Here is a 13,418-nt window from a genome sequence, read left to right on the forward strand (position 1 = left end):
TCTCAAAACTTGAACCCTTGCCAGGGTCCCACCCCCTTGGTCTTTTGTATGTTGTTTTTGAACTTTTTATGCTAGGACATGCAGAGAAAATATTTTACCTAAATAAAAAAGTAAGTACTGGCTACACTGCAGAGTTTGAAACTAAAAAGTCGTTGAGAAACAAAATCACCCTTGATTCACACAAACTCTGTAAAAAGAGATTTACAAATCAATAATAGTAATTGCTTATATCTGTTGAGGATCTACTAAGTAGTCATAAACTGTTTGAAAACTTCATATCAACAGGTTTTATCACCTACAAACTTAAAAAGAAGGGAACATTAGTCCCCAGTTGCTGATAAAGAAATTGGGTCATAGAAAAGCTGTTGAGTAACTGGCCCACAGTCTCTCAACTAAGAAGTGGCCATAGGAAGATTTGAACTCAGGAACTTCAGAGGTCCACATCCTGCACTATCCCCCTGGGGCCCACATGGCCCAGCCCAGAGTTTATTCCTACTGGTAGGGAAAGAATGTCTCAGCAATTTCTAGTTGACACGTTTGTGGGAGAATGTGAGCTGCTGAATCTTAAATTGAATGATCCTCGATAAGAATATTGTCAAGCTTCAAACATAATCTGCTAATGTGTTCTAAATAGCAATTCAAAAATAATTTGCTATTCTAATAGCTGTGCTTCTTTAAAGATGTGGACAGGCACGTTTTTCTAAATGTAATTCTTCTTAAAAGAAGCAATTTATCAACACTATAATGGAACACAGTGTGACTTTGCTTTTTATAAATTAAGAAACTTTTCAGATGAAAACTACACCTTGCTTTTTGATTTTATGTATGTGAATTCCTTTAGTAGTATAATAACCAATTTTAAAGTGAAAAATTGTCACCCAAGGACAGGAATAATTTCTATTCAGATTTACTTTTAAGTCTATGTACAATGCTAATCATTTGAATTTCATAACTCTCATGCTGTCTTTATTGGAAAAATATGTATACAGTTTATAACAGATAAATTGCTTTTCAGTTACCATGCACAACTCAGTAATGAACTTCTTTTTACTTCAATTTTCAAAAAAATCACTAGAGTATTTTTTTAAGGTGTTAGCTCTTGAGTTTTTCTTTTTTAACTCTTAATTCATGTCACATGCTGACATATAAATATAATAACTTTCTCATCCCTTGGTATAAACCCCTCTCCTTTCCCCCTGTCCTTCCACTTACTGTGCTGGGTCGCTTTAGATAAAACCATGACTTTTACAACAGTTTTTGAAATTCTGGAAATAATAGAAATAATTCTAAAGTTTAGAGGAGAACTTTACACCCTTAACACAAAACATGTAGTTCAGGCAAGTGTTTAAGCTCTTATGTAGGAAACATTTTCAAAAACATTTTTATCCCTCTTGGGGTTATCGTTTTGGTCAGGATTTTTAAAATTTCATTAATCTTTGGCATCCAAAAGGTTAAGAACTTGCAGTGGGGAGGCTACCTCGGCAGTGAATTCTCCGGGAACACTATGAAATCCTGACCCTTGGGTCACTGACACCCCCACCGCCCACCACAAATGCCGGATTCTCAGCTGTGCTCCACCATGACCTTAAATTTTGCACGAAGTTTCTGTGGAAGACACAGACGAGAATACTCAGGGGAATCATCCGCTTGGTTCTCAGCATCTGGGCAGCTGACATGTGGTTCTCTACCTTCTTTTCCCTAAATTTGGTAATGATGGCCAGGTTTCTGTCAGGCGTCCTTCCAGGACAGCAGCCAGGTGGTCCAGTCTCACAGCAAAGTGGGGTGGCTGGCGACAGGTAGTCCAAGGAAGTCGAAGAAATCAGCTAGGGATGAGGGTTTGCTGGAACCCATGGACTTCATCAGGAATTCACCCCTTTCTGCAAGTCTCATAAGTACAGTGGGACATGCTAAAGCCCTGAGAGTCGCAACCCAGGCCCCAAGAAAACTCTGAGGAACTTTCTTTTCATTTTGAATGTATAGCACTCGTCTACTTTCCCCCATCTTGAAGGCCGGGCACTCTGCAGATAGTGACTGTGCACTTTGGAGGAGCACCTTAAAGAATGTCATCAGTGTCACCATCCAGGGCACTGCAGCATGCCATGGAGCCACCTAGATGAGAGCCACGGGGAGCCTGGAGGAAAAGAGGCGTCACTTAAGTCCTGACAAGTCTATGGCATCAGGCAGACAGGTAGGGCGCTCAGGTTGGCATTGATACCGCCGTTTACCGGTGATGAGTTCTGCTCCCTCTGATGTTGAAGTTTGAATGCTAGAGAAGCAGCCCAGGCAAGCAGATCAAGCAGGTTTCATTTAAAAGTAGTAATAATACAGACTTCTCCCTCCCGAGGGAAAGAAGGGGGCCATGGCTGATGTTCTAGAATCCCCAGAAGTGAGCACACCCTACGTCTTTTATAGGTTAAGGTCTCTTGTTCTCCAGTTCTCTCCCCGCTTAACTCTCACTCCTACCTAGGTGACTAGGCCTGGTTTTGCAGGTGAGATGCATAAAGTGAGAAGCGAAAGGGCAGGGGGAGGGCCAAAGTGATTCAGCCAGGCAGGGGCCCAGGGGGCATTAATTAGCAGCTCCCAGCCTGCAGTCCCTGACAGCGGCAGGTAAATTTGGTAATCAATGGACTCCAGAGATCCTTGACATTCCGTTTTCCCAGGGTGGTCTCCAACTTCCAGAGGCAGATGGCTTTTATGGCCTCCATTTCCTCGATTCCACCCAATCCCCTATTTCTACAATAACTGCCTGTCCCCAATTCTGGCTTCAGCACCTGAGAGAGAGGAAGCTGGTGGGAAGAGGAGCTTCAGGACCACGAGCCACTGAAAGGAACTGGCTCGACTCACCATGGCTGGAGGGCGGCCGGCAGGCAGCAGAGGCTGGAAGGCGGCCAGTGGGCCTGGTCAGGAAGGGCCTCCCAAGCCACCAGGAAGGGCTGGGCTGTATTGTAACATGAACAGAGCCACAGGGGACTTGGCTTAGAAAAAAAGGCAGTGCTTTGAGGAACCATGGACAGGAGGGACGTGGGAAGCCAAAGGGCGGGCTAGTTACCTGGGCAGGTCTGGTGAGGACCGTTGGAGACAGCGGGCAGTCGGGAGTGAGGGTGAGGGCTGCAGTGTAGACCTGGTGAGTGGACGTCAGGGACACCAGAGTGAAGACATCCAGCAGCCCCTTCCCCTGTGACCTACAGGGGAGCAGCAGGTCAGAGGATGTGGGCTGGGGAAACCCTGGCCTCGAAGCAGCCATGGGAATAGACTGGCTCCCCGGGAGGAGAATGCACAGGGGGCGGAGGGGAGGGAAGAGCATGAGAGTGTGGTCCCAACCCTGTGTGGGAGCTCGCGTCTTAGGCGCGAGGATTTCAGGCCGTGGCTCTGGCTGGTCTCACTTAGTCTCGTCACTTGTCACTTGGTCTTTCAGGATAACATCTGTGACCTATGACTCCTTCTCAATTAGGCAAACTCAGAAGAAGGAGCTGGGAGCCACGCACGCCTCTGTTTCCTTTTCCCAAGAGAATTTAACTCTGATTCTCCATTTGATTCTCCATTTCTGAGCAGGGATCTGGCTCCGTAGAACTGAGGCAGAACTGAGAAAGAAATTCCAGTCCCTGACAGCCGCCTGTAACCCACACTGCAGGGTAGGCACCGAAGGGCTCTGTCGTGGAGGGGGACCCTGGGCATCTCCCAAGGGATAAGAGTCCCTGGGAGGTCACAGGACTTTCCCAGCACCTTGTGGCTGGTTGCTGGCACGGCTGGGATTTCTGGGTTGGGGACCATGCTCCCCACCATTGCTAAGGAGAGCAAGACACAGCCTCTGTAGCTACTGAGGCAAGAGCTTTTGAGGTTCACGGCACAAAAAAGGAAAAAAGGAAGACGAAGGAGGGAGGGTTATTCCCAGGGCCCAGACACATGCGTGCCCCATGTTCTAGGCCCCTCTGATTAGCGTGTATTCCACCATCCCAACCCTCCTTCCTCTAGCGCAGGCGCGCGCGCGCGCGCGCACACACACACACACACACACACACACCCCAAAGGCGCTTGGGTAGGAACGGCAGCAGGCTGACATGGGGGGGCCTGTGCACATCTTCTGCAGCTCAAGGCTTCTAGGGCAGAGTGGGGGAGGGAGGAAGTAGTCCCAGAAAGCACCTTCCCTAAGCCCTTGTGATTCTTAGCTGCAACTTCTCTCCAGTTCCCCAGAGGACACCTCCTGCTCAGTCCCAAACAATGCTATCAGGTTCCTATGAAATTGCCATCTGTTTCCCCTTTGCCAGGACAATGCAGGCCAGGAGCTGATACTGGGGTTTTTACAGGTGCAGACAAAGGGAGTTTCCTCCTGACTTTGTTGTGGTCTCCTGCTGTGACTTGTTTCCCAGGCTCTGGCTGGTCATGGGAGCTGCAGGCCTGCCTCTGCCGAGCATCCACTGAGGACCTGAAATTCCCTTCCCTGCAGTTCCGTGGAAAGGATCTAATGAGTCCCAGTACCACAGAGGCCTTCCAGCCCTCCAGCGCCCCCATCTCAACTCAGGAGCTCACATTTCACATTGCTTTACCCACCCAAATAAATCCAGGATGTGTAGCAGGGAACAAATACATGTCAGTGTCCATTATTTTTATGGAATACTATGAAATAAATGAGTGTATGGTATTTTTATGGGATACCATGTAGGCATAAAAAATGGACAGAACTTCAGGAACTAGAGCTCACCGCATCCTGCCCTTCAGCCTCACCCTCCCAAACAGACTGGAGAAAACTTCTCACCTATGTGTGGAAGGCAGATTCAAGACTGCTTATAGCTGAGCCCGCCCCCACCTGGGACCTGGCGCGGAGCCCCCCAGCCCGCCCCCACACCTAGGACTGCAGCCTGTAGCTGAGCCTGCCCGCCTGCCCCTCTACTGCTGAGGGACACCGCGCCTGCCTCCATGCTGACTCAGCACAACCTCGCTGGGGCGCCCCAGCTTCCTTGGAGGCTGGTGCAGGCATTTTGAATTATTCCTGAGGGCGTGGCCATCATCATCGGAAGGGCGGCTCCCTTCCTGAGACACCCACAAGAGACTGGAGGCCCTTTGACAGTTACCTCTATTTACTCACTTACATCCTACGCCCTTCCCCATCCTCTTGTTCACAACTAGAAATACTGTGAATAATGATCGAACTGATTCTGTTCATTACAATAATGTTAAAGTCTTTATAGGGGCTGTCTGGTTCAGGGCTACATTTTCTCTGTGTTGGGTGCTACTGGTATTGATCTCCCCTTCAAAGGAAAGGTAGTGGAAAACTGCAGGGTCATAATAAGCCTGCAAGGAGGGAACTTCAGTATCTCTGATCTTCACTGCTAGAGGGGAATATATAGAAACAATATGAAGAAACAGGGGAAGTTGTGAATGATGAAATAACAAAAACTACTCATACACCCGAAGACTAAATAATATGCTATTGAATGATGCAATGGTAACAGAATACATCAGGGAAGAAATAAAAAAAAATTCTTAGAAGTAAATGAGAACAATTACACAACATATCAAAATCTCTGGGACACTCTGAAAGCAGTACTAAGAGGAAAGTTCATTGCATTGAGCTCATACATTAAAAAAAAAAAAAAAGTCAACAACTAAATGACCTAACATTACATCTCAAAGTCCTAGAAAAAGGAGAACAGATCAACACCAAAAATAGTAGAAGACAGGAAATAATTAAAATCAGAGCTGAAATCAATGAAATTGAAACAAGAGGAACAATTCAAAAAATTGACAAAACAAAAAGTTGGTTCATTGAAAAAGTAAATCAAATTGATAAACCTCTAGCCACACTAACAAAGAGGAGAGAGAAAACTCAGATTACTACAATTCATAATGAAAAAGGAACAGACACCATTGAAATACATAACATAATTAGAAGCTACTTTGAAAATCTATACTCCAACAAAATAGAAAATATCGAAGACATTGACAAATTTTTAGAGACATATGATCCTCCCAAACTGAATCAGGAAGATGTACACAATCTAAACAGATCAATTTCAAGTACCAAAATAGAGAAGCCATCAAAAGTCTACCAACGAAGAAAAGCCCAGGACCAGATGGATTCTCAGCCAAATTCTATAAGACCTTTAAAGAAGAACTGATACCAATACTCCTCAAAGTATTCCAGGAAATAGAAAAGGAGGGAAGCCTTCCAAATTCATTCTATGAGACTAGTATCACTCTGATACCAAAACCAGACAAAGACACATCAAAGAAAGAAAACATTAGACCAATATATCCCTGATGAACATAGATGCAAAAATCCTTAACAAAATACCGGCAAATCGCATACAAAAATATATTAAAAAGATAGTGCACCACAATCAAGTGGGTTTTATCCCAGGGATGCAAGGTTGGTTCAACATCCAGAAATCAATAAATGTAATTCATCACATCAGTAGGCTTAAAGTTAAGAATCAAATGATGCTGAGAAAGCATTTGATAAAATACAACACCCCTTCATGCTTAAAACACTAGAAAAAATAGGAATAGTAGGAACGTACCTCAACATTGTAAAAGCTATTTATGCTAAGCCCATAGCCAACATCATTCTTAATGGAGAAAAACTGAAAGCATTCCCTCTAAAAACTGGAACAAGACAGGGATGCCCTCTTTCGCCACTTCTATTCAACATCATCCTTGAAACTCTTGCCAGAGCAACTAGACAGACCAAAGAAATTAAAGGGATACAAATTGGAAAAGAAGAACTAAAGCTGTCACTATTTGCTGATGACATGATTCTATATTTAGAAGATCCAAAAAACTCCACTAGAAAATTTCTAGAACTAATAAATAAATTCAGCAAAGTAGCAGGATATAAAATCAACACACATAAATCTAATGCATTTCTATTCATAAGTGATGAATCCTCTGAAAGAGAAATTAGGAAAACCACTCTATTCACAATAGCATCAAAAAAAATAAATAAAATACTTGGGAATTAATCTAACAAAAGAGGCGAAAGACCTCTACAATGAAAGCTACAGAACATTAAGGAAAGAAACTGAAGAAAACCTTCAAAGATGGAAAGATCTCCCATGTTCTTGGATAGGCAGAATTACCGTTGTCAAAATGGCCATTCTACCAAAGGCACTATAGAGATTCAATGCAATTCCAATTAAAATCCCAATGACATTCCTCATAGAAATAGAGAAAGCAATCATGAACTTCATCTGGAAGAACAAGGGACCTTGAATAGCCAAAAAAAATCCTGAGTAGAAAAACTGAAACAGGAGGTATCACAATACTAGACATTAAACTATACTGCAGAGCAATAGTAACAAAAAAAAGCATGATATTAGCACCAAAATAGACAGGCAGACCAATGGTACAGAATAGAAGACACAGAGACAAAACCACATAAATACTGTCACTTCATACTAGACAAAGGAGCCAAAAACATACAATGGAGAAAAGACAGCCTGTTTAACAAATAGTGCTAGGAAAACTGGAAATTCATATGCAGTAAAATGAAATTAAACCTCTATCTCTCACCCTGCACAAAACTCAACTCAAAGTGGATCAAGGACCTAGGAATTAGACCAGAGACCCTGCACCAAACAGAAGAAAAGGTAGGTCCAAATCTTTATCATGTAGGCTTAGGACAAGACTTCCTTAACAAGACTCCCAAAGAAGAAGAAATCAAAACAAGAATCAATAAATGGGATGGACTCAAACTAAAAAGCTTTTTCTCAGCAAAGGATACTATCAAGAATGTGAAGAGAGAGCCTACAGAGTGGGAGAAAATCTTTTCCACACACACTTCAGATAGAGCACTTATCTACAAAATTTATAAAGAACTTACAAAATTTTACACCCAAAATACAAAGAACCCAATCAATAAATGGGCCAAGGAACTGGACAGACACTTTACAGAAGAAGACATAGAGGCAATTAATAAATATGTGAAAAAGTGTTCAACATCTCTAGTAATTAGAGAAATGCAAATTAAAACAACTCTAAGATTTCTTCTTACTCCAATTAGAATGGCTATTATCAAGAACACAAACAATAATAGATATTGGTATGGATGTGGGGAAAAGGCACACTTTTACATTGCTGGTGGAGTTGCAAATTGGTGTAGCCACTCTGGAGAGCAGTATGGAGAATCCTTAGAAAACTTGGAAAGAACCCACCTTTTGACCCAGTTATTCCATTCTTCCGTTTATACCCAAAGGACTAAAAATCAGCATACTTCAGTGACACAGCCACATCAATGTTCATAGCAGCTCAATTCACAATAGCTAGATTGTGGAACCAACCTAGATGCCCTCCACAGATGAATGGATAAAGAAACTGTGATATATATATATATATATATATATATATATATATATACACACACACACACACACACACACACACACACACACACAATGGAATATTATTCAGTCATAAAGAAGAAGAATATGACATATGGATGGGACTGGAGAATATCATGCTAAGTGAAACAAGGCAATCCCAAAACCAAAGGCTGAATGTTTTCCCTGATAAGTGGATGATGATATATAATGGTGGGGTGGGGGGTGGGAAGGTGAGAGAAGAATGGAGGAACTTTAGATTACGTAGAGGGAAATGAGGGGAGATATGAAAAATGGTGGAATGAGACAGACATCATTACCCTATGTATATGTATGATTACATGAATGGTGTGAATGTACATTGTGCACAACCATAGTAACAAAAAGATGTACCCCATTTGAAAAAAAAAAAAAAGAATTAAACTATGAAATAAGATTCTTAAAAAGAAAAAGAAAAAGAAAAAAAAAACTACCAAATTTGAAATAGTGAGGGGAACGTGCTATCTTTTTTAAGTTGGGTGGGAAATTCAAGAGGGCTCATTTTCTTTTCCTTAGGCCTTTCTGAAGTATTTTATAATCACTTGATAAGCATGATCTACTATGCACAGACCCAGAAAGACAGTTTCACTATAATGGTAAATAAAACAAAAAAAGGTAACTTATGATTCTGTTTTCCTGTAAGAATTCTGTAAGTGCATATGGTTGTCAAACACAGAGGAAGAAAAAGTTTGGAAGTATATAAGCCAAGCTTGTGTTAATAGTGTGTCCATAGTGGATTCTCTGGGAGAGGAGATCATGGGGCATAGGAGCATTCATTCTCCTTTCTTCACATATTTCTAAATTATTACTATCTATTACAAACACTATGTATCACTTTTGTAATTAAACAATAAACAATATGTAATCAGTCCACATAGCACAGGGTCTACAACCTTCTAATCCATTCTTTCAACTATTGCTTATTTAGGGATAGGACTATGCTCTGGGAATAACATGATGTTAAAAAAAAAAAAAAAAGATACAGCCTTAATTCTCAGAAGCTTATACACTGGTGGAAGAGGTAGACATTAATCAAATAATCACACAATTAAATGTAAAGTGCACAATGTGTTAAGTGCCAGACAGGTGGTACATAGAATTTGACTATACAGGCGTGTCCAACAGGCCATCTCTGCAGAAGGAGGCTGGAGCTGTGTGGTCTTTGAAGAAGAGCAGGAGTTAACTGTGAAAAGTGAGAAGGACATCCTAACACAAGGAACAGTGTATGCAAAGGCCCTGTGGCAAGTGGGAGGCCAGTGGAATAAGCTAGCTTGCGTTACTGGTGGTACCATATGACAAGATAGGAAATCCTGCAGAAAGAGCAAGTTTGCCTGAACTGAGATGTAAGAGCATTCGTGATTCAGTATGCTCCTAACTACCCCGATCAGCAGCAAAGCCAGACAATTGCTGGACAACTAAGAATCGTTGCTAGTACTTACTGAGCACTTTGCACTATGCCAGTTCTAAACATTGGCACATATGGAAAACACAGGAACAAGGAAATTTGTGTCATGTGCTTTCTGGATATTTAAAGCCAAAGTAACCTTTAATTATCATAATAGGAAAAAATATAAGTATTTTTTTCTACAAAATATTTGGGGTTCGCCGAACAGGCAAAATAGCTGTGCCCTCTTGGAGAGCTGAGGTCACATCTACACAACCAACCACTGTTATACCAGAGTAGCTGTCAACCCGTGGACAACTTGCTCTAGTGAGCAGAGAGCAGAAGAGAGCTCTCCACTGGGTACATGCACACGACTTCTAGCTCCCTGATAGAAACATGTTAGAGTGGATAATTTGGGTTGTTAGCCAGCTCTTACTAATAAACAAGAGTCATCTTCCCCCATGAGAAGTTTAAGAAACAATCCCTCCAAAAACAAACAAAGCAAAAGAACAGAAACAAAACCCCCGCCAGGGTTGGCAGAGGGAATCCTAATCCTTTATGTCATTATAAAGGCTCGCCTTGCTTTTAGACAAGCACCTTTCTAAAGTGAGAACTTCCATTCACCAACCGACCCATCTACCAAGTGACCAGGATGACATCTTGGAACCATGCACAATTTTTTAACATTTTATCCACACGCAATGTGCACCCTTGAAACATGAGCTAGAAATGGACACATCGTAGAATCGCAGGTTCAAATGCTACCCAAGCCGACGCTCCAACAAAACGTCTGGCTTTAATGACCACGTAGATCACAAATGGAGATGGATAGGCTCATGGCAAGGAAGCCTGCGTCCCGTGCCAACCTCTAAATCATTAAAGCCAGCTCAGCATAAAGCCGACAAGTCAATCAGACTGAAACCAACGTGCCCGGGCTGGTCGGCCGCCCTGCAGAGCCGGGAGCTTTGCTGTGCTTTGTCAGCTGTTCCCTCTGCTAATGGGCCTCCATTCCCACTTTATATTTATATCCCAGCTGCTTCCAAAGGCCACGGCTGTGCCACCAGACAGCAAAAATAGAAATTCATAACCAATCCGTCCTTCAAATACAAAGCAGGAATTTTTGGTCTGTTCACCTTTATAAGAGAACTTTCATAAGACTCAGATGGAGGTTGTGGACTCTGTGACTGCCTGCTGCGAAGACCTGGTGGCAGAATCTTTCTCCAAAGATGCATCATTTTGCAAGCTTTCTAAATTCATCGTGGCATCTATTCTGTAGGATAGCGCTGGAGAAAAATGGGGCTGCATGAATATTAACAAGAATATTGCTCAGATATTCAACTTGGGAAGCTGAGTTGGAACACTGGAAAGAGAAATGGCCCAGGAGGAAGAAGACCTGAGTTGGAATCCTAGCTGGTATGTGCCAGGTCCACCTGCTCTACTTGTTCTGAAATGGGCAGGCCAGCTTCTTCCTCTGGTCACTGTGTCATTAGTGATAATGAGCCTGCACTGCATGCCTGGCCCAGGGAGCAGACGCAGCAATGCGTTCCTTTCTCGGAATAGGCAACACATGTGCTGAATTTCAACTATTCCATTCAGTGCCACCATATTTGCTTGTTCTGTTTTTTTTTTTTTTTTTTTTTCAGTCCAACCGATTCTAAGCAAACTCAGAACCCAAGGTTTCAAGCACACTTTACTACACATGTGTTTGGAATCTGAAATGAGAAGGTGAGTCGTTTCTATATGTGGGAAACTTGAGGCATGTAGACCTTGACAGGAAATTACCTGTTCAGCAAAGTCAGACTGGAAGATTAAGAACAAGGAGCTCTTGACTCATGGCTCCCTGATCATTACAGAGGCTCCCCTCACACAGGAAGGCAAGAACCTGCTGGGAGAGGTCCCTGACGGGAGGAGAGGAGCGACAAAATGGGAAAATTGGAGCTGCTATTAAACCTGATGAAGTCATCTCACTCAACAGCAGGGTGGGACCTTACAACTCTCACCTGACTTTTTAGATTGAGACTGTGAGACCGAGGAAGGTCGATGGGTTACCTCAGGTCACCTGCCTTAATGATTCAATGGGAACTAGAATGTGATCATACAGATACGGTCCCTAGCAGTAAACTAATAGGTACCATTTTCTAACTATCTCACGTAGGAGTCGTATTTTTTAAATGGTGATTTCCTTTCACTGTGGATGAAGACCTATCAGCCACATCCCCACGCACTCGTACTGCGAGATTTAAGGTTCCTAGAGAGAACGCTGCTACCAATTGCTATTCGGGAGCTTGCATTTCACAGGAGAAAAGAATGGAGAAAGCGGCCAGCTATCACCAAGCGGAAGTGAAGTCTCGTTGCCGTCTTCCCACTTAGGGCAGTCTCCTTCCCAGGGAGGCGCTTTACAGAGCTGGTGGAGGTGGGGCACCTTCTAAAGGCAGCCCACCTGGGAAGATGGTCGGCTGTCTGCAAACTGGGTTGAGAGCCACGAAGGCTCAGGAGGACGTCACAGTGGGCATTTAAAGGAACTGGGCATGAAAGACAGCCACTCGACCAAACATAAGTAAATCACAGTGACCACCGCAGGCTACTACGGGGAGGGCCGAATTCAACACATCAGGGGTTTTATTTGGTTTCCTTTGCTCTTGAGGTTGAGTTTTGGTAAACTCCAGATCAAAACCATCAATCATGGAAGAAAGTCACCAGATTTCATTAAGATCATAAGTGTTTTTCCCATTGTTTCTGCCTTCTTAGTGGTAGTTAATATAACGAAGCAAATTACTAAAGAATGGCTGGCTAGAGTTCATCCAGTCAGTGAGATGGGGCAGAGGGGAGATTGAAAGAAACTCAGGACAGAACAGCCAAATGCATTCTGTGGACCTTGACTGACTCTTGGTTCAAATAAGCCAACTACAAGTGACATTTAGGGATGATTGGGGAAACTGGGGGAAAAAAGACTAGTGATGAAGACTACTAAGAAATTACTATTCATTTTGTTAAGGTGCAGTAGCATTGTGGGTAAATGGGAAATGTCCTTAATCTTTAGTGATGAGTGGTCAGTACTTAAGGGAGAAATGTTAGCTGTGGTAGTTTTCAGAAAAATAGATTGCTGAGCATGGTATCATGAGCTCAAAGTCAGCCTTAGCAACTTAGTGAGGCCCTAAGAAATTTAGTGAGACCCTGTCTCAAAATTTAAAAAATCAAAAAAAAAAGGACTTGGGGTATGGCTCCATGGTTAAGCGCCCCTGGGTTCAACATCCAGTACCAAAAAAATAAAAACAGTAGATTAAATAAATTAGTTCTTACTTTGTACTATGCTCATTGGACACCCAAAGCCAAGAGTCTTTGAGATTTCATTAGGGAAAGTACAGCCACTCTTTGACTTCTCTCTCAAATTGTTTACCATGCCCTTTTACTTCTATCACACGAGTACCACAGAAGCTCTATCTATCTCTTAAATGGAACACTGCATTTGAATTAGTTAGGATCCTTTGAAAATAAAGATTACTCACTTAATAAAGGTATAATCTTAATAGTATTATTTTTCATTTTTAAATGTTTTCAACTGCACTTGGTTTTGAAAATGGAGTTCTAAGCACTAATAATAAACATGATGGGGAAAAGGATAGATGACCAAAAAAACTTCAGAGAAGTTCTCCCAGTAAGTTAGAAGCCAGAGTTTTCCA

Source organism: Sciurus carolinensis, chromosome 3 (assembly GCF_902686445.1).
Source record: "Sciurus carolinensis chromosome 3, mSciCar1.2, whole genome shotgun sequence".
Lineage (NCBI taxonomy): Eukaryota > Metazoa > Chordata > Mammalia > Rodentia > Sciuridae > Sciurus > Sciurus carolinensis.